Source organism: Somniosus microcephalus, chromosome 30 (assembly GCF_052327205.1).
Source record: "Somniosus microcephalus isolate GS21.2 chromosome 30, FLI_Smic_1.0, whole genome shotgun sequence".
Lineage (NCBI taxonomy): Eukaryota > Metazoa > Chordata > Chondrichthyes > Squaliformes > Somniosidae > Somniosus > Somniosus microcephalus.
The window spans coordinates 35781342-35801045 of NC_141016.1; positions in this window are offsets into that span (position 1 = coordinate 35781342).

The following is a 19704-nucleotide window of genomic DNA, read 5'->3' on the forward strand; positions in this document are numbered from 1 at the left end:
CGTTAGCCAATGTACTACGAAAGTTACCACCGTCCCTTCAATATCATGAGCATCTATTTTCGGAATTAATCTTCGGTGAGGCACTTTTGAAAGTCCATAGATACAACATGTACTGCAGTACCTTCATCAGTCAACTCTGTTAATTCATCAAAGAACTCAGGTTATTCAGACGTGAATTAAGTTTAACTATTAAATGATGGCTGTCCGTTATTAACCTATGCTTCTCCAAATGAGAATTAATTTTGTCTTGACAATGGTCTCTAGTAGTTTTTTCCAACCACCACTGACTTTAGACTGCCAGGCCTGTAGTTTCCTGGTTCATTCCACTCTGCTTTTTTGAACAGGTGTGTGGCATTTGCAATCCACCATTCCTCTGGCACCACTCCAATATCCAAGGAGATTGACCGCTTGTGGTCAGTGTGTCTGTTATTTCCAGCCTAGCTTCCCTTAGCAACTTAGGATTTGTAGAGGGGTGGCATGTGCCCAGTCAGCCCTGCCCCTGACTGTCCCTGAGCGATTCGAATTGCTCCCACACGCCTGGGTTCCAGACACCAGACTTAGGTACAGGCAGCGATACAGAAAATCGAGTAGAAAAGTGGTTTGGTACAAGAAAACCGTGAATTTTATTGAAAAACAATGCAACACAATCTTACTGAGAATTACTGATATAGTTACAGGCATAAAACAATTACACTTAGATGGGAATGGGGAACACATGGCACATCGAGGGAAACAAATGCATTAAATCCCCTTAACCTTATCCCACCCCCACTACCTAACTACATTAAGCTATGAGGGGCCAGGAATTCATGCTCACCAATTCGAAACCTGTTGATTTAACTGGTAATGGGATTTGAGGTTCACTCGTGTTGTCCGTTGGGGTTCACCATAGTCACTTGGTCGCAGGGCACGGCGATGGAGTCATCTGAGTAAATTACCCCTTTTCTTCTCCTCCGTTAATGTCTTTGTTGATTCGCGATGGGTCTTCTTCTTCTTCCTCGGGCAGTTTGGTTTCCGACGGGTTTTACGATGATTGGGGCTCGGGTGGCGGTTTATATTGTCAACTTGATTTCACTACCTATGCTTCGAACACCATCATAACCTTAAATGGGCTTGACTGTCCAATTTTTCTGTCCCGGCTTTAAATGCTAGGTTATTCTCAAAGGCTTTGAACGCCAACTTATTCTCACAAACGCCAGCTTATAACTAGGCTGTTTGTCCCCCAATGCGTATTTCCACTGCCCTTCTCTGCCTTTACCGGTTTACCATTTGATTCATCTCGTCTTGTCTGGCCGGTTGCAGCCGGTTGAAGTGACAGACCGAGAGAAGAGCTAAGAGAGTGATCACTACCGATGGGCCTACAGTTATACCCGGTTCTTCACCCCTTATCTGCGTGCCAAATCAGGTCAGGTCTTTGTCTAACTTTTTGTGGGCTCGTCTAAATGATTACAGTCATTTATTTTAACAACTTCTGGGGGGTGGTCTCCTTGTTTTAATGGCTTCAATATCCTGGTTGTGTGTTATTTATGAAAAATAATCGGGTTTCCTGGCTCGGCAGCTGCCTGTGAGCTTTTACTGATTATGTATGCAAAAAGGTTGATTAGGTCCATTCTTACTTCATCTGTTCCAAGATGTAGGATGCACATTCTGTGTTTCCCTAGCTGTCTGGCTTTACAAAATCTCTCCACAGCTTTATGCATGTTATGTTTCGCTTCAGGGCCTGCCATTTTGCAGGGCCTTGCGTTTAAAATTCTGTCCATCTTGATCACAAGGTTTCAGAATCCATTTTGGGTACCCTTTTTTAATAACTTGTCCATACAGGGTCCCTTTATTCATAACTTTTGGGGAATGTGGGAATGTTGAGAACCCTACACTCCCCCCTGTTGATACTAAACTCGCTTTAAGTATCATCCTGACAAGATGAGCAAAATTTCCAACCCTCCATAGTCAATCTTCCCCTGTAATTACCTACACTAATGATACCCACGGCACATGCACTTCCCAATCTGTAAATATGTAGTGTACATAAGCATACATAGAATAATTACAGTCTTTTACACTCACCCAAGCATGGAGGTTGTCCAACAACCCTGCACCACTTGGTGCACATACATCTTTATTAAAACAACACGTCAAAAATCTTTATTAAAGAAACAATAAGAGAACACAAAAAAACAATCTTTAATCAGAAATACAAAAACTCAAATTCAAACAGGTGTATCTCCCTCCACCTTAACATAATGTTCCTTCCAGGTCCTTTGGTTTCGGAATTCTAGTATCTGACCTTTTCCCTTGCACTGAGTGCATACTAGGTAAAATGCTATTCCCAGCTGGCAAACCACGAGAATGTGTGAAGCCAGTCTAAACCACGAAGGGGCCTCTATGTTTTCAAAATGTCCCACCAGGGTGGAACTACAATATCAAATATCTTAGTCCCTATCTCTACTGGTTCCTGCTCCAGAGTGTTGAAATGTTTCTGGGAGACTATTACTGCTTTGAGTATTTTGGTAAGGTGTTCTGGGAGAGGGGGGATTTCGCTGCTGAAATGCGCTATGTACTTTTGCAGGTTGTGAGATTCTCTTTTACAGTCAGGTGAACAGTGGAGGGTTCAGGAATGGGGACAATTCGTTCCTGGGCCACTGGAACTTCTGCCTCGTGTTTAAAGCTGAAACTGCTCTCACTTACCAGACACCAGCTATGCTGTCCATGTTGGTAGTGGGGCGCACCTATGGTGACACAATATGTCCCATCTCCTATATATGCTACCTGTGGGGGAACATGGTCCTGTGCCATTAACTACATGGTACAATTTATAGGTTTTGCGCCAACAGCTTTAAACCTGCACTGTGGTTTTGAATAGGCGTTCATGTGCTGGGGACACAGTATTGTGTGCTCCCTGGCTCTGGCAACCCGAGAGGTCAGTACCTGTCATAGCGTGCTCCCACTTTATGATATAAGGTGGGACCACTGTGAAACGGATGTGTGCACCCCCTAGAATGAGTCCAATGTTCTCTACCCTGTATAGCAGCGCGGGTCAGGCTGTCCTACCCATGACCGGCATTCTCTCTACTATATCTATGATCGTGTGGTTGGACCACCCACAATCTACTGGGACTGGGTAGGCCTCAGAAGCTAGCCAGAGTTGACACGGGCTTAATGCATTCCCAAATGGATGGAGAGATGCGAGGTGTTTGTTGCTGATCCAGGAGGGGACTAAACCATGTATTAAATCCTCCAGATTACTGCGGCCCTCGCCCAGCATCCATGCCCTGTACAGCATGCACACCTCGTTCTGCGCAGCCTGATCCGAAGCATTTCTGTCCTCTCTCATGAGGGCATTTACGGTCTTTGTGTGCCTTTCCAGCTCGGCTATATTCTCTTTTAAATGGACCGTCATGGCCTGGTCCTCATGCAACCCTGAGCCTACTACCCTGTTCTCATCCATCAAGATTATCTTTAACTGTGTTTTTAAACCGTTTATTTGGGTTTGCAATTCTATGTCATCTAAACTGTTGATGACAGAAGACCCTGTGTTAAACGCAGTAAAAACATAATTCCAAGCTCCCCTTCTTTGTCTCCCTTTATTACCCAAAAACTCACGGTGTGTGGTGTACAGCTCGGTTTTGTCTACATTAGCAAAATCGAACTCATAAAATTTTCTAAACATCTCCTTTAACTTGACCTGGTATAGTTGTTCCATTTCTCTGGAGCACCACTCCGGTAAATGTACCTCGGTGAGATTTAAAATCACGGAGGCTACCGCGTAGTGTACCCCCTGGTACAGATCCTGATCTGCCGACACTAGTACCAGCCCATTCCCTGGTCACTTGGTGATGGCGGGGCACCCCTCCCTGTGTGTCCTTGCTGCCTGAGTCGTGGGCCGGGGCTTTCCGGAGCGGGTTACAATTTCAGTGGCTATCACTGGGATCGGGGAGTATGGGACTGCGCACGCATTCAGGCTGGAATCCCACTCCAACCCCATTCCGGCATCTTGGCATTGCCAGTGGAAAATGATGAATATGCCTGTGGGGCAGACCTTCTCTGACCCCCACATACAGACATAAATCCCCTGATCCCGTTCCCACCAATTGTCCCAGGATACACTCAATCCCCCGTGAGTCCCTGTAATCGTCCGATGGGTATTGTTCCCCAATCGTTCCCACCTTACTGTGGGTTTCCCAATTTTTTGCTCAGTTTCCCGAGCCATCACCACCTATCCAACGGAAACTGTCCCTTGCATGTAAAACATACACTTTTCCCGACGGTGGCGCTGACCCTTGTGGCAATGACCTGTACCCTGGGGCACAGGAGGGTGGCCTCCCCATACGTGCTCCACATCACCTCGCTTTCCAATTCTCATTCCTATCATGGCGAGTAGGAGTACACCCCCCTTCATCCTGAAATCCTTGCCTGTGAAGAGATACAAGAACATACAGCCAGGTCCCGAGGAGATTTTCTGGCTTGGGTGAAGCATAGTCGTGTCTTGCGACCTCGACTCAAATACAAACACTCTGAACAATACTACTAAACTACCAATCCTTATTTAAACTTAAACTAAACACACAAACTTAACAATACCAACCTTAATATTACTTAACTATATATATCCACTGCCCGTCTCCGGGCGGCCAGCCTAATCCCTGTTCGGGCTGCGGCACACGACTCCCTTCGGTGTGGGTGCACTGTCCTGTACTTCCGGTCCCTCGCAGCCTGTGGCTGCTGGCTGGGGACCTCTGTCCTTGGACTTAACCCTAACTCGGGGGGCTGCCCCCTTAAAATGGGGAGCCGGTGACCATGGTTTCCTTGGCTGGGGCGTCCGTTGGGACCTTCTAGGGACTTTGGCTGGTGGGGTTTTCTTGGCTGGTGGGCCTTTAACCCGAACCGCTGCCCCCTCCGGTGCAGTTTGTGGGCTCACCGCTACCACTGGCTGGGGATTTTCTTCCTCAGGCTTTACTTCTCTTGAACCTGGGCTACGGGCAGGTAACTCTTTGCAGCCTGTTGCTGCGGCCTGAGGGTCTCCGCCCCCAGGTCCCAAATCTGGGTCCGGGGCAGGGCTTTCACTCTCAGGTCACTACTCCTATAAACCTGGGTCAGGGGCGTCGTCCTCACACTCGGGTCCCTCTTCATCTGAATCCCAGAAGAGTGGGGGAATATCCAAAGCGGTGGGTGAGATGGCAACTCCCCTTAAACAAGCCACAGCGCCTGCCTGTGCAGTCTGTGAACTTGTTCCCACTGCTGGATGAGGATCTCTATCCTCAGACCTTACCCCAACTGACTGTTCTCTCTTCTCGGATTTAAACAGTTTACACTGATTAATATGGAATCATTTGGTGCGCCGAGGCATTTTAATGGCATATAACATGGGGCTTGCCTTGTCTACAATGCTGTAGGGCCCCATGTGTAATGGTTCCAGACTCCCTCTCCGAGCAAAATTCCTCACCATGACCTGATCCCCTTGTTCCCACTCGTGGTGTTTTCGGTGTTCAAACAGCAATCGCTTGCTCCAATGCTGCTTTCCCATGTTCCCAGCAGACTTCCCGTGGACCGGCTTAAGGTGCTCGAAGAGGTTTCAGGTGAACCTGTCTCGGTTTACCTCCCTGAGCTGACCTTCTGTGAGCACCGGGGCTAGTACATGGGTGGGGGTCCACATAACTCTGCCAGTCATCAGCTCGTGCGGGGAGTACCCCGTGCTTTTCGACTGGCTGGCCCAGAGTAGTCCACCGGCCTCAGCCTGCCATGCCGCTCTTAGGAGCATCATAGCACACAGGCTGTCCCCGCTGGCTGCTACCTCCAGGAAAATCTCTTTGCCCCCAACTATGGCCCCTGGAGTTGGTGCGGTCTGCAAGTCCTTCTTGAGCCTGACAAATGCTGCCTGGCAACCCTCCTACCAAGCTCACTCCACTCCCTTATGTAGGAGTCGGAGCAGAGGGGCTGCTTTGGTAGCATAGTCCTCAATAAAGTCACTGCAGTACCCGGTTAGCCCTAGAAACGAACTCACACCCGTGACTGTGTTGGGGACTGGTAACTCTTGTACTGCTTCCCTCCTAGCCTTATCAATGGCCCTTTCCCCAGCGCATATGGTCAGGCCCAGGAATTTCACCTCCTGCTGGATGATCTGTGCTTTCTTGGGGTTGACTTTAAAACCCTCTTACCTGAGCAGCTCCAGCAGTTCGGCCAGCAGTGGGCCATGCTCCTCTCGCGAATCAGTGAACAGGAGCAGGTCATCCATATACTGTACCAGCTGACTGGGCTGGCTGAAACCCTTTAAACTGTTTGCCATGCACTGAAGAAAAATGCTGGGGCTGTTGTAGAAGCCCTGAGGCAAACAGTTCCACGTGTACTGTTGCCCTTTAAACGTAAAGGCAAAATTGTACCGATCCTCCCCCCTTTAAGGGATGGACCAAAACCCTTGGAAATATCCAGCACCGTGAAAGTGCTCGCGGATGCTGGAATACTTCCTATCAGGTTGGCAACTGCTGCTACCGTGGGTGCACAGGCTGGGATGTTAAAGTTGAGCACCCGATAGTCCACTGTGGCCCTCCAGGAATTATCTGGCTTTCTAACCGGCCACAGTGGAGATTTTACGTGGGTGGCTATCGGTCTCAGGACTCCCTGCTGGTATAAAGAGGACATGGCTGCTTCCATGTCCGGCTCTGCTTCCCTGGGGAAGTGGTACTGTTTCTGTGGTCGGGTCATGGGGTCCCTGTCGACGCTGACCTCAAACCCATTGACCCTCCCGTAGTTGTGTTTGTGTGTTGCAAATGTGGCTAGGTGGGCTTGCACAAATGCCTGGAACTCCTTCGGGGTATTACTGACCATGAGCTCGAGGTTATAACCCTCTTTGGACTTCATGGTGCACACGGTCCCCTTCCGTTCTTTCCCTGGGATGATTACCACCTCGCCGTCCTTTCATGCACTTGCCCCACATAGGCAATAATTTCTTAAATCGACCAGGATCCCGTGGCCTACAATAAAGTCGACTCCCAGGACGCCTCTTCCACCCTCCAATTCCCACTTCATTAGGACAAAGGTTCACTTAGAGTGTAGTGGGCCTAAACGAATGACGAGCGGGATGGAAAACGAGCCGGCCTGTTCCTTGCCTGTGAATCGCAACAGACTGTATGGGACTCCGTTAAATAGAGGTGAGATGGTGGGGTTAGCTGAATGGACCACAGTGCATGATGCGCCTGCATCCAACAGATAGGTCCCCTTCATCTTTTCTACCTCCATCTCCACGAGAGGTCTCTTCCATTCATCATAATGAAGGGAACACAGGTAAACAGGCTGCATTGGCTCTTATCATGGCTGTGGGTTGGATGGGGCTGACAGGGACAGAGCATCAGTAGCGGCTGCTACTCTCCCGTGGCCAGTCAATAAGGACCTCATGGTGCCTAAAAATAACTCGACCACAGCGGGAGGGATTCCTCCCTCTGCCTTTTGGGCTGGGCCTGTGGAATTATTTCCCTTGTTATCTTTCCAAGGGTTTTTGCACTCCTTCCTCCAGTGTCCATCCTTCCCACACCCGTAACAATTGTGCTTTGTGCTAGAAGGGTTATTCCCTTCCTGATGCCACTCATTCCTAACCTGTCCAGATTTTACCTCATGCACCTTCCCGTTTGGTGGGTGTGCATCGGCTCCCCTACCGTTCTTATAAGCTAGCGCCATCTGTCTGATCACCATAAGTTCGGTGGTCTGGGGATTTTTGTGGTCGAACCAGACTTCCGACTTGCTGCGGAACTGTGGCAAGCTGTTTGCCACCAGGCAACAGAGCCAATGGGCCAGCTGATCCCTGTTCAGGAATGCCCGGTTAGGTGCCCCAGGACATGCACTCCTATAAACCCACCATAACCTGTCCGTGAAAGCCTGCGGGGATTCCCCCGTGAGCTGCACAGTCTTCTCCACACGGGAGAAAGGACTTCCCTCATTCATCCCCATGGCCTCCAGAACTTCATCCCTGTGCTCCTCATACCCGCTCTGCCCCTCCTTACGCATGTCAGAGAGGGATTGGAGGAGTCTACTCTCCACGGAGAATAGCAGCATTTTGGCCTGCTCAGCACCATCGCAGTCGTTGATGCTGGCTGCCTGCTCTACTTCCCTGAAGTGGATCGAGGGGTCGCCCTTTTTGGAGAGCTTTGGGATATGGCTCACCATAGCCCTAAGCTGTTGAGTGCTATAGGTTAATACGAAATGGTTTTGGAGGGGTCCCTCATCCTCGCCATTAATGGGGGGGCCGAACCTCCGATGCCAGGCTGGGCACATCAGGCCTGGCCCCGGCCTCTCTTGCGTGGGTGGCTCCACTTCCACTCCTACCCCTGACTCCACCCACATTGCCTCCAGACCTCGCTAAAATCTGGCACTACGGGTGGTGGTCGTGGGACCTCCTGTTCCTCAACCATGTCGCCCCTTGGCACTACCAATGATGTATGGACAGTTCTCCCCTCGTTCCCTATAAAATCCGATAGCAAAATACTGCAGATGTTGGAAGTCCGAAATAACAACAGAAAATGCTGGAAAAACTCAGCAGGTCAGGCAACATCCGTGGAGAGAAATTTGAGTTGACGTTTCGGGTTTGACCCTTCTTCAAAACTGGAGAGAAAAGGAACTAGATTGAAGGCAGGGCTGCGATCGGACAAAAGAATAAAAGACCCAAAAGAAGTAAAAGAGATTAGAAGCCAGACGAGATGGTAATAGGCTGGGATTAGGTGTAAAGTGTACTGGCAGGGCGAAAGATAGCTGCCAGGTGTGAGAGAAACAAAAGGAAAGGGGGGGGAGGAAAGGAGTGGAAAAATATAAGTAAAAATGAAATAGGGGCCGAGGTTATTATCTGAAATTGTTGAACTCGATATTGAGACCGGAAGGCTGCAGAGTGCCTAATCGGAAGATGAGGTGCTGTTCCTCGAGTTTACGTTGAGCTTCCGTGGAACAGTACAAGAGGCCAAGGACGGTGAGGTCCGAGTGGGAATGGAGCGGTGAATTGAAATGACAGGCGACCGGAAGCTCGGGGTCACCCTTACGGACTGAACGGAGGTGTTCCGCAAAGCGGTCACCAATCTGCGTTTGGTCTCCCCAATGTAGAGGAGACCGCATCGTGAGCAGCGAATACAGTATACTAGATTGCGAGAAGTACAAGTAAATCGCTGTTTCACCTGGAAGGGGTGTTTGGGGCCCTGGACAGTGGGGAGGGGGGAGGTATAGGGGCAGGTGTTACATCTCCTCCGCTTGCACGGGAAGGTGCCAGGCGAAGGGGAAGGGCTGTCTGGGGTGATAGAGGAGTGGACTAGGGTGTCTCGGAGAGAGCGGTCCCTGCGGAATGCTGAAAGGGGAGGGGAGGGGAAGATACGTTTGGTGGTGGGATCACTTTGGAGGTAGCGGAAATGCCGGAGGATGATCCGTTGAATGTGGAGGCTGGTGGGGTGAAAGGTGAGGACAAGGGGAACCCTATCGTGGTTCCGGGAGGGAGGGGCAGGGGTGAGGGCAGAGGTGCGGGAGATAGAACTGACACGGTCGAGGGCAGTGTCAACCACGGTAGAGGGGAATCCTCGGTTGCGGAAAAAGGAAGACATGTCTGAAGCACTGGTGTGGAAGGTGGCATCGTCGGAGCAGATACGGCGGAGGCGGAGAAACTGGGAGAATGGAATAGAGTCCTTACAGGAAGCGGGTTGGGAGGAAGTGTAGTCCAGGTAGCTGTGGGAGTCAGTGGGCTTGTAGTAAATATTGGTCGATAACCTATCCCCAGAGATGGAGACGGAGAAGTCGAGGAAGGGAAGGGAAGAGTCAGAGATGGACCATGTGAAGGTGAGGGAAGGGTGGAAATTGGAGGCAAAGTGAATGAAATTGTCAAGGTCGGGGCGAGAGCAGGAAACGGCACCGATACAGTCATCAATGTATCGGAAAAAGAGGTGAGGGAGGGGACCCGAGTAGGACTGGAACAAAGATTGTTCCACATAGCCCACGAAAAGGCAGGCATAGCTAGGACCCATGCGGGTACCCATGGCAACACCTTTGATTTGGAGGAAATGAGTGGAGTTGAAGGAGAAGTTGTTCAATGTGAGAACAAGTTCAGCCAGGCAGAGGAGGGTCGTGGTGGATGGGGACTGGTCGGGCCTCTGTTCAAGGAAGAAGCGGAGTGCCCTCAGGCCATCCGGGTGGGGGATGGAGGTGTAGAGGGATTGTACGTCCATGGTGAAAAGGAAGCGGTTGGGGCCAGGAAACTGGAAACTGTTAAAGTGGCGGAGGGCGTCCGAAGAGTCGCGGATGTAGGTGGGAAGAGATTGGACAAGGGGAGAAAAGATAGAGTCAAGATAGGAAGAGATAAGTTCCGTGGGGCAAGAACAGGCTGAAAAGATGGGTCTACCAGGGCAGTCCTGTTTGTGGATCTTGGGAAGGAGGTAGAAGCGGGCTGTGCGGGGTTGGGGAACTATGAGGTCGGTGGCAGCGGGGGGACGATCTCCAGAGGAGATGAGGTCAGTGACAGTCTTGGAAACGGTGGTTTGATGTTCGGTAGTGGGGTCATGGTCCAGGTGGAGGTAGGAGGAGGTGTCGGAAAGTTGGCGTTCAGCTTCCGCTAGGTAGAGGTCAGTACGCCAAACAACAACAGCACCACCCTTGTCAGCGGGTTTAATGACAATGTCAGGGTTGGATCTAAGAGAATGGAGTGCTGCAAGTTCAGAGGGAGGTAGGTTGGAGTGAGTGAGGGGAGCAGAGAAATGGAGACGGCCGATGTCACGTCGGCAGTTAGCGATCCTATAAAATCCGCCTGGCCTGCCTTCGGGCTTATGAGGCACACCATGCACTTTGCCTTCCTTAGGGACAGGCTCAGCTATTCTATCTGTTCTTTGCAGGGGCCATGATCTGCGTCTGCAAACCCCTGTTTACTCGGTAGCTTGTAAGCTGCCTTTATATTCTTCACTTTCTCCTCCTGCTCTCTTAATTGTCTCGCTAAGCAAGCATTCTTTTCCCACAACATCAACTCATTACCCTTGGCTTCAGTGGCTTGGCACTGCAGGAATTCCAACCTGGCCTTATGTTCTCCCAGTAACTGTACCCTTTCCTGATTCAGGGCCTGCAATGCTATCAGTAACTTCTCCCCTGCTAGAGCCCTGTCCTGGATCTGCAGGGCTGACTCATTTACCTCGGCTGCCTGTGCTGCAACGAGCCTGTCCAAAAGCTGGGCCTCCTTCTTGGAACCCATCAGCCAGACTGCCTTCTCTAGGGATTTCCTGTGCTCCTTCCCTTCTGTCCAATTAGCTGCGGCATCAACCAGATGCCCAGCCTTTAACAGATTGGTGATCCACTTCTTCGTGATATTCACCTTGCTAAACACATAATCAGAAATACTTTCCTCCATCACGGTTTGCTCATCCGAACCATTCAAAATCAAATCTAAATCAAATCAACTTTTATTGTCATTGTTAGTGCACAAGTGCAGTACAAAGAAATGTAGGCTTGCGGCTCCCAAGAGTGTACATTTAGATTAAGACATTTAAACATTCAACATACATTTGGCTTGTAATACATTAACATAAACATAACCATAATAAAGTGCATTGGCAGATGTGCAGGCTTTAGAGTTTATTTGTGGAGTTCAGTAGGATGACAGCCCTGGGAAAGAAGCTGTTCCTAAATCTGGTCGTACGGGTGCGAATGCATCTGTAGCATCTCCCAGATGGCAGGAGGGGGAACAGACTGTGGCTGGGGTGGGTAGGGTCTTTGATGATGGACCGTGACCTCCGTAAACAGCGTTTCTGGTATATGTGCTCTATGGTCGGTAGCCGGGTGCCGGTAATGCATTGGGCTGTTTTGACTTCCCGCCGCAGGGCTTTCCGGTCATAGTAGCTACAGCTGCCATACCATACTGTGATACAGTTTGTCAGGATGCTCTCTATTGTGCAGCGGTAAAAGTTAGAGAAGATCAGGGGTGACAGGTTACGTCCCTTCAGCCTCCTTAGGAAATATAGGCGCTCTTTCGCACTCCTGCTGCTGGTGTCCTGCCCTGGGCGCCATTTCTGTAGGGGGTGGCGTGTGCCCAGTCAATTCTGCCCCTGACTGTCCCTGAGCAGTTCGAATCGCTCCCACACCCCTGTGTTCTAGACACCGGACTTAGGTACAGGTGGTGATACAGAAAATCGAGTAGACAAGTGGTTTGGTACAAGAAAACCGTGAATTAAAAAAAAAATAATATAAAACAATCTTACTGAGAATTACTGCTTTAGTTACAGACATAAAACAATTACACTTAGATGGGAATGGGGATCACACGGCTCTTCGAGGGAAACAAATGCATTAAAATCCCCTGATCCTTATCCCACCCCCAATACCTAACTAGATTAAGCTATGAGGGGCCAGGAATTCATGCTCACCAAATCGAAACCTGTTGATTTAACTGGTAATGTGTTTTGAGGTTCACTCGTGTTGTCCGCTGGGGTTCACGATCGTCATGTGTTCACAGGGAACGGCGATGGAGTCATCTGAGTAAAGTACCCGTTCTCTTCTCCTCCGTTAACATCTTCGTTGATTCACGATGGGTCTTCTACTTCTTCCTCTGGCTGTTTGGTTGTTGACAGGTTTTATGACAGTTGGGGCTCGGGTGGTGGTTTATATTGTCAACTTGATTTCACGACCCATGCTTCGAACACCATCATATCCTTAAATGGGCTTGACTGTCCGATTTTTCTGTCCAGGCTTTCAACGCTAGTTTATTCTCAAAGGCTTTGAACACCAACTTATTCTCACAAACGCCAGCTTATTACTCGGCCGTTTGTCCCCCAACGCATCTTTCTGCTGCCCTTCTCTGACTTTCCCAGTTTACCATTTGTCTTGTCTGATTTCGTCTGGCCAGTTGCAGCCTGTTTGTCCTGTGCTCGTTTGGTTCGGTTCTGTCCTTCTCCCGCGTCTGGCCCCCGGTGTTGTAATCGGCGTCCTCAGTGTTGAGCAGCACGGGGATGGAGAAGAGGAAGCGAGAGACCAAGAGAAGAGCTAAGACAGTGATCACTACCGATGGGCCTACAATTATACCTGGTTCTTCACCCCTTATCTGCGCGCCAAATCAGGTCAGTTCTTTGTCTAACTTTTGGCGGGCTCGTGTAAATGATTAATGTCATTTATTTTAACGACTTCTGGGGTGGTGGTCTCCCTGTTTTAATGGCTTCGATATCCTGGCTGTTTGTTATTTATGGAAAATAATTGGATTTCCTGGCTCGGCAGCTACCTGTGAGCTGTTATCGATTATGTATGCAAACAGGTTGAATAGGTCCATTCTTACTTGATCTGTTCCAAGATGAAGGATGCATATTCTGTGGTTACCTAGCTGTCTGGCTTTACAAAGTCTTCCCACAGCTTTATGCATGTTAGGTTTCGTTTCAGGGCCTGCCATTTTGCAGGGCCTTGCTTTTAAATTCCTGTCCATTTTGGCCACGAGGTTTCAGAAGCCATTTTGGGTACCTTTTTTTAATAACTTGTCCATACAAGGTCCCTTTATCCATAACTTTTGGGGAATGTGGGAATTTTCAGAACCCTACAGATTCCTCCCATCTGGAACGGGTGAATTGTTAAATTTGAGTGATGCCAACATATTTAGCAACATAACCTTTTCATCCTATCCAAGATCTCTACTCCCCACTCTTCTTTTGTGCAGATAGTTGCAAAGTATCCATCCAATAGCTCAGTCATGCCCTCTGCCTCTACAAGAATATTCCCTTTTTTGCCCCTATCCGGCCTCACAATTCCTTTAACTATCATTTCACTTTTTATAGGTTTATAAAAGATTAGTGGCTCCCTTTACCAATAAAAGCTAATATTTTCGCATACTCTCTTTGCTCTTATATCATTTTTTAATTGCCCTCTGCACTCTCTGTATTCTGCCTCGTTTTCAATTGTATTCTGTACCTTAAATAACCACATTTTTCTGTTTTATTTTAATCTCTATTTCCTTTGTCATCCAGTGAGCTCTAGATTTAGATGCCCCATTTTCCCTCTTTATGGGGATATGCTTGTATTCTACACGACCTGTTTCCGCCTTGAATGCCGCTCATTGTCCCTTTATTAACTTCCCGGATTTTTTTTGGTCCAAATGTGCTAGGACCCTTCACAAATCAATGAAATATTAGCTCTCTTCCATTTGCTAATTTCAACTTTGATTTCTCTTGGAGCATGTTCATAATTATATTATGATCACTATTACCCAGATGGCCTCACTCTGAATCACACTGGACTTCCCCAGCTTTGTTTCCCAGAACTAGGTCCAGTACTGTTTCATTCCTCAGAAATGTAACAGGTTATTTTCTGTTCCTTAATCCTAAGCTGAAAGATTCAGTGATTGTACTATCTAGTATATCGTCCCTCTTTATTACTGTAATATTATCCTTGATCAAATCTGCCAGCCATCCTTTCTTTTCCCCTTCCCTCTCCCTCCTTACTACATTATCGCCATGAATGATCAGTTCACATTCCTGCCCATGTTTAAGCAAGTTTCCATCATAGTGAATTTATTATGTGGTAACATGCACCTGTAGCTCGTCATCCTTATTTACATAGAAACATAGAAGATAGGAGCAGGAGTAGTCCATTCGGCCCCTCGAGCGCGCTCCACCATTTAATGAGATCATGGCTGATCATCCAAAATCAGTACGCTGTCCCTGCTTTCTCCCCATATCCCTCGATGCTTTTAGCCTCAAGAAATATATCCAAATCCTTCTTGAATATATTCAATGAATTGGCCTCAACTGCCTTTTGTGGAAGAGAATTCCACAGGTTCAGCACTCTCTGGGGAAAGGAATTCCTCCTCATCGCAGTCCTAAATGGATTAACCCTTATCCTTAGACTGTTACCCCTGGTTCAGGACTCCCCTGCCATCGGGAACATACTGCCTGCATCTACTCTATCTAGTCCTGTTAGAATTTTATATGTTTCAATGAGATCCCCTCTCATTCTTCTAAACTTTAGCGAATATAAGCCTAATCGACCCAATCTCTCCTCATACGTCATTCCTGCCATCCCAGGTATCAGTCTGGTGAATCTTCGCTGCACTATCTCCATGGCAAGAACATCCTTCCTCAGATAAGGCGACCAAAACTGCACACCAAACTCAAGGTGTGGTCTCACCAAGGCCCTGTACAACTGCAGCAAGACATCTTTACTTGTGTACGCAAACCCTCTCGCTATGATGGCCAACATACCATTTGCATTCTTAACCGACTGCTGCACCTGCATGCTTACCTTCAGCGACTGGTGAACATGGACACCCAGGTCTCGTTGCACTTCCCCTTATCCCAATCTATTGCCATTCAGATAATAATCTGCCTTCCTGTTTTTGCCACCGAATTGGATAACCTCGCATTTTTCCACATTAACTACATTTGCCATGCAGCTGCCCAATAAACTAACCTGCCCAAGTTATACTGGGTTTTCTCTGCATCCTCCTCAGAGCATACACGCCCACCCAGCTTTGTGTTGTCAGCAAAATTAGTAGCAGTCCTCGGACGAACACACATGCATTCCAACACCATGCTAGTCGGCTTTGTATTCTTTCTCCATTTATTTACTGCTCTTACTAAGCTATTGTTTGTTCTGTTGCTGTTTGTCCCTCCCAGGTTTCTATGCACCTGGTCTCTCCTCTCTGCTGCTGGGTCCTGGTGATCTTTCTCCGGCCAAATTAGTTCAAATCCTCGCCCAGAGCACGAACTAAACTCCCCATGAGGACATTGGTTCCAGCCCTGTTAAGGTGCAACCCGTCCTGCCTGTACAAGTCCCCCTACCCCATAACTGGTCACAATGCCCCAGGAATCTGAAACCCTCCCTCCTGCCCCACTTCTCCAGCCACGCATTCACCTGCACTATCTTCCCGTTTCTGTGCTCACTGGCACTTGTCACTGGGAGTCATTCAGAGCAGACCACCTTTGAGGAGCTGTTCTTTAATATTTTTCCTAACTTCTGAAAATCTGCCTGTTTGACCTCAGCCCTTTTCCTGCCAATGCCATTCTTTCCAATATGGACCATAACTTCTCCTGTTCCCGTTCCAGTCGCACCCCTTCAATTATATATTTTACCTCGGCACCAGGGAGGCAATACACCATTGGGAACAGAAACGCCTGTATATTCCGTTGACTATCAAATCTCCAATGGCCCGCCAGAGCTACACTCTTTTGTGCCCCACTGTGCAGCCCAGACTCCCACAATGCCTGCATTTGCTTCTGACTGCAAGCCCCCGAGCTAACTTCACACGGACTGTTATTCAACATTGAATACCGGTTTGTGAGTGAAAATATGGGTCAATCAGGGAAACACGGACGTAAAACCACATGAGAGATAACATTGGTCTCAGACCAACTTTACTGATCGTTATTACTGATATCATTTTATTACATATAAAGACGAGTGAATCCGCTCAATTTCTGATGTGCTGCAGCACTTTCCCAACATGGAAGTAAATGTAATAGGATTGAGTGATTAAACACCGATAATCAGATGAATTCAATCACAGTTAATTCTTTCCCAAGAGCGGTTCATAATGGAGCGGCGCTCACTTTTTTTAAATTGACTTCATGGATACAGAGAGGAGAATGTGAGGTCCATGAACACTCCGTGCCGGGAGATCCCCGAGTCGGGCCGACCACCATTCCCGCTGGCGGTCGGCACCAGCCGGGAGCAGCAGTTGCTTTAAATTATAAAATATTGAGGTCATTATATATAACCAGTTAATATGAAATCATTCTCCATTCCGCATAAATAACGTGATAGTTATTCACCCGGTAGAATTCCCTTCGTCCCTTACATGCACTAAAGCTGGAGCTTAATATCAGTGATCGGTCCCAGAATGGGTCCAATGGCTCCCCGCGGTACTGCAGCTATAATGATCTCACTCTGAACAGAGATTCAGTCTTTGGTTTATTCACTTTAACAGCGTCCCCGAGTGTTCCTCGCCCTGGACTATACAGGGGTAGAGAGCCGATCCACGGACAATCCCCCTTTAGTTGGCGGCATATATGACTGGGTCTGGTGAAAAAAGAGACACAGACTAAACTGTCGCTCAGGTCCATTTGTTTTGCCCGATGTCACATCTGCCTCTAATGTAAAATATCCGCTAAAGAACAAAACGGGATTTACAATCACAGGGTGAATGAAAGTCGCTTTCACACAACTTTTCAATCTCACGAATATAAAGCAAAGCAGAACAAGAGCCTCCAACCCCAGTGGTCCTTTCGAGTCAATACTAAATGTGATGCGATAATTAGGACAGCTCCATACAAAGAAAGGGAACGTAGTCAGGGAGAATGCAACAAGATTTCTGGCTCCTCAGAAATTTGGAGAAACTGTGATAGGTAGGGACACCAACAGACTCATTTGGAGCCGGACACTGCAGTGCTGGTGTGTCAGAGACACAGAGCAGTATGGCGGAGGGGCAACTGAGAGACCAATGGTTCCAGTAAACTGGTGTCAAGAAGTAAACACAGGTCGAGATAGGGATTCCAAACGCTCCCCCTGGCACAGACAGACTCTATTGACCAGACTGCAGAGAGTGTAGATGCATTTTGACAGAACCAAGGGTTCGGGACCTCTTGTGTCCAAATGTTCCACTGGAGTTTATCCAGCGGACCGGGGCCGTCTTCCAGTACAGAGCACTGGGAGGGTTCTTCAGACTACAGGTAATGCCTCCAGCGTTGTCCCCAGAGTCTCAGAGATTCCCCTTTACACATAAGACGGGACAACTGCCTTCAGCACGGTGGACGCTGGGACACAGGGCCGCTGGCAGGGTGTCAGTCTTCTTGATGTTCTAGAAGTTTACATTCAGCACCATTTACCAGACTCACGCAGCACCAACTACGGAATTGAAAATACACGGCCCCGTGTTAGAGGGTTTAATAGAAGTGTTCTCATTCTGGGATTGATGGCCCCCACGGTTGCTATGTCACAGACTGCCAATTATCTTACCCTGTGTCCTGCCTGCATGAAACGGGTTCCATTTTTGCCCGGAAGCCGCATCGTAACTTGGTCGTGGATCTTCTACATGGAGCAGAGGGACTGCTTCTACTGCATGTCTAGGAGGTCAGAACAATGAAGTCGAACATGCAGCACACCTGTATGATTCGGCCATTCCCTGCCGCACTCTATCATCCCAATCATTCTGCCCAGCACAGTCTATTTTTCTCATAAAATCTTTAACGTCGGTGTATGTCTGCCGTATGTCATTAAATGAGCGTGAAGAGAAAGCCCAGGAAATGTCTTTCCCAGTCTTTCTCCTTCTTTTACCTTTCCCTGAAATCGGCCTCTACCGGTTGTGCCACTCTGTCCTGATCTTATTAAATCCTCCTGACCTTTTCCCCGCTTATCACCCTGCCTGCTCCAGATTCTCTGTTTCCATCTTTCTATTGTCTTGTGGTCTCTCTCTCTCCATTCCTCTGATTGGTGATCTGTCATTCTCTCGGTCTATCTGTCTGTCTCTCGCTCTCTATCTATCTATCTATCTATCTGTCGCTCTGTCTCTCTGCCTCTCTGTCTCTCTATCTATCTATCTAACTATCTATCTCTCTATCAATCCATTCCTCTGATTAGGGTACAGGTTTTTCGCCTGCTCTAGTTCAGTGGTTTCCATCTCCTCTCTCTGTTTCTATATCTCTCACTCACTCTCTCTGTCATCTCGCTCTCTCTGACTCTCTCTCTGCATTTTAACATTTTTCTCCCTCTTCGTTAGTTTCTCTTTAACGTTCTCTCCATCCCGTTGATTCTTGTACAGGGCCGCCTCGTGCTGTAGTTAAATGTGTTCACTCTCCTCATCTCTGTCTGTGTCTGTCTGCATTGCTCTCTCTGCCTGTGTCTCTCTATATCTATTCGTCTCTGTCTGTCTGTCTCTCTCTCTGTCTCTCCATCCCTCTGATAAAAGTAGTGTCACTACATGCTGTAGATCAAAGCTTTCACTCTCATCTCTGTGTCAATCTCCAGTCCCACTCACTCCCACCGCTCACTGTTTCTCACATATTTTCTGTTCTACCCTCGAGCGGTGGAACTGCTGCTCCGGGAAGTTCAGGCTCCAGTAGTTAAACCAATATGTTTAAATAGGTTCATGTTTATCTAAACACTCTTCTGTGTGTTTCGCCGATGGGCAGTTCTACTCAGATATTGTTTTGGTAAAACATATGGTCGATTCGCATTGTTTCATTTAGGCTAAATAATTTCATGAATGTTTTTCGTAGATGATACATAACCAAGAGCATAAAGTGCTGGTTCATTACATATATTTCTCCATACAATAAGCGAGTACTGAAATGACTATATTTGCTGTTGGGTTGAAAAGATTGAGAGGTGCGTGACTGTGAATGTAGTTCCCAACAGTGAGCTCTGTTGTGTCCGCTCATTTATTAAAGGCTTTATGAAAAATACTTGTATAATTATCTATTCTGGGAACAGGTCCGGTAGAATCGCATCATTAGATTTAGTTATTCGTCTTTGTCTAATGTGGCCCGCTGAATATCTGGGCCTATCTATCCGCAATCTAACTGTGTGTCTTGTCATTTAATACAGTCTGAATCCAACACCACAGGTCGCGAATGTATTGCGATCATGTTTGATCTTCAGTTTAGGCAAATGGAATAATACTATTGAACTTTAACAATAACTGGAATAAAACAACATCTATACCGGGCCTATAACATAGTAAAACGTCCCATGACGCTTCACAGGTCCGCTAACAAACAAAAATTAACACCAAGCCAT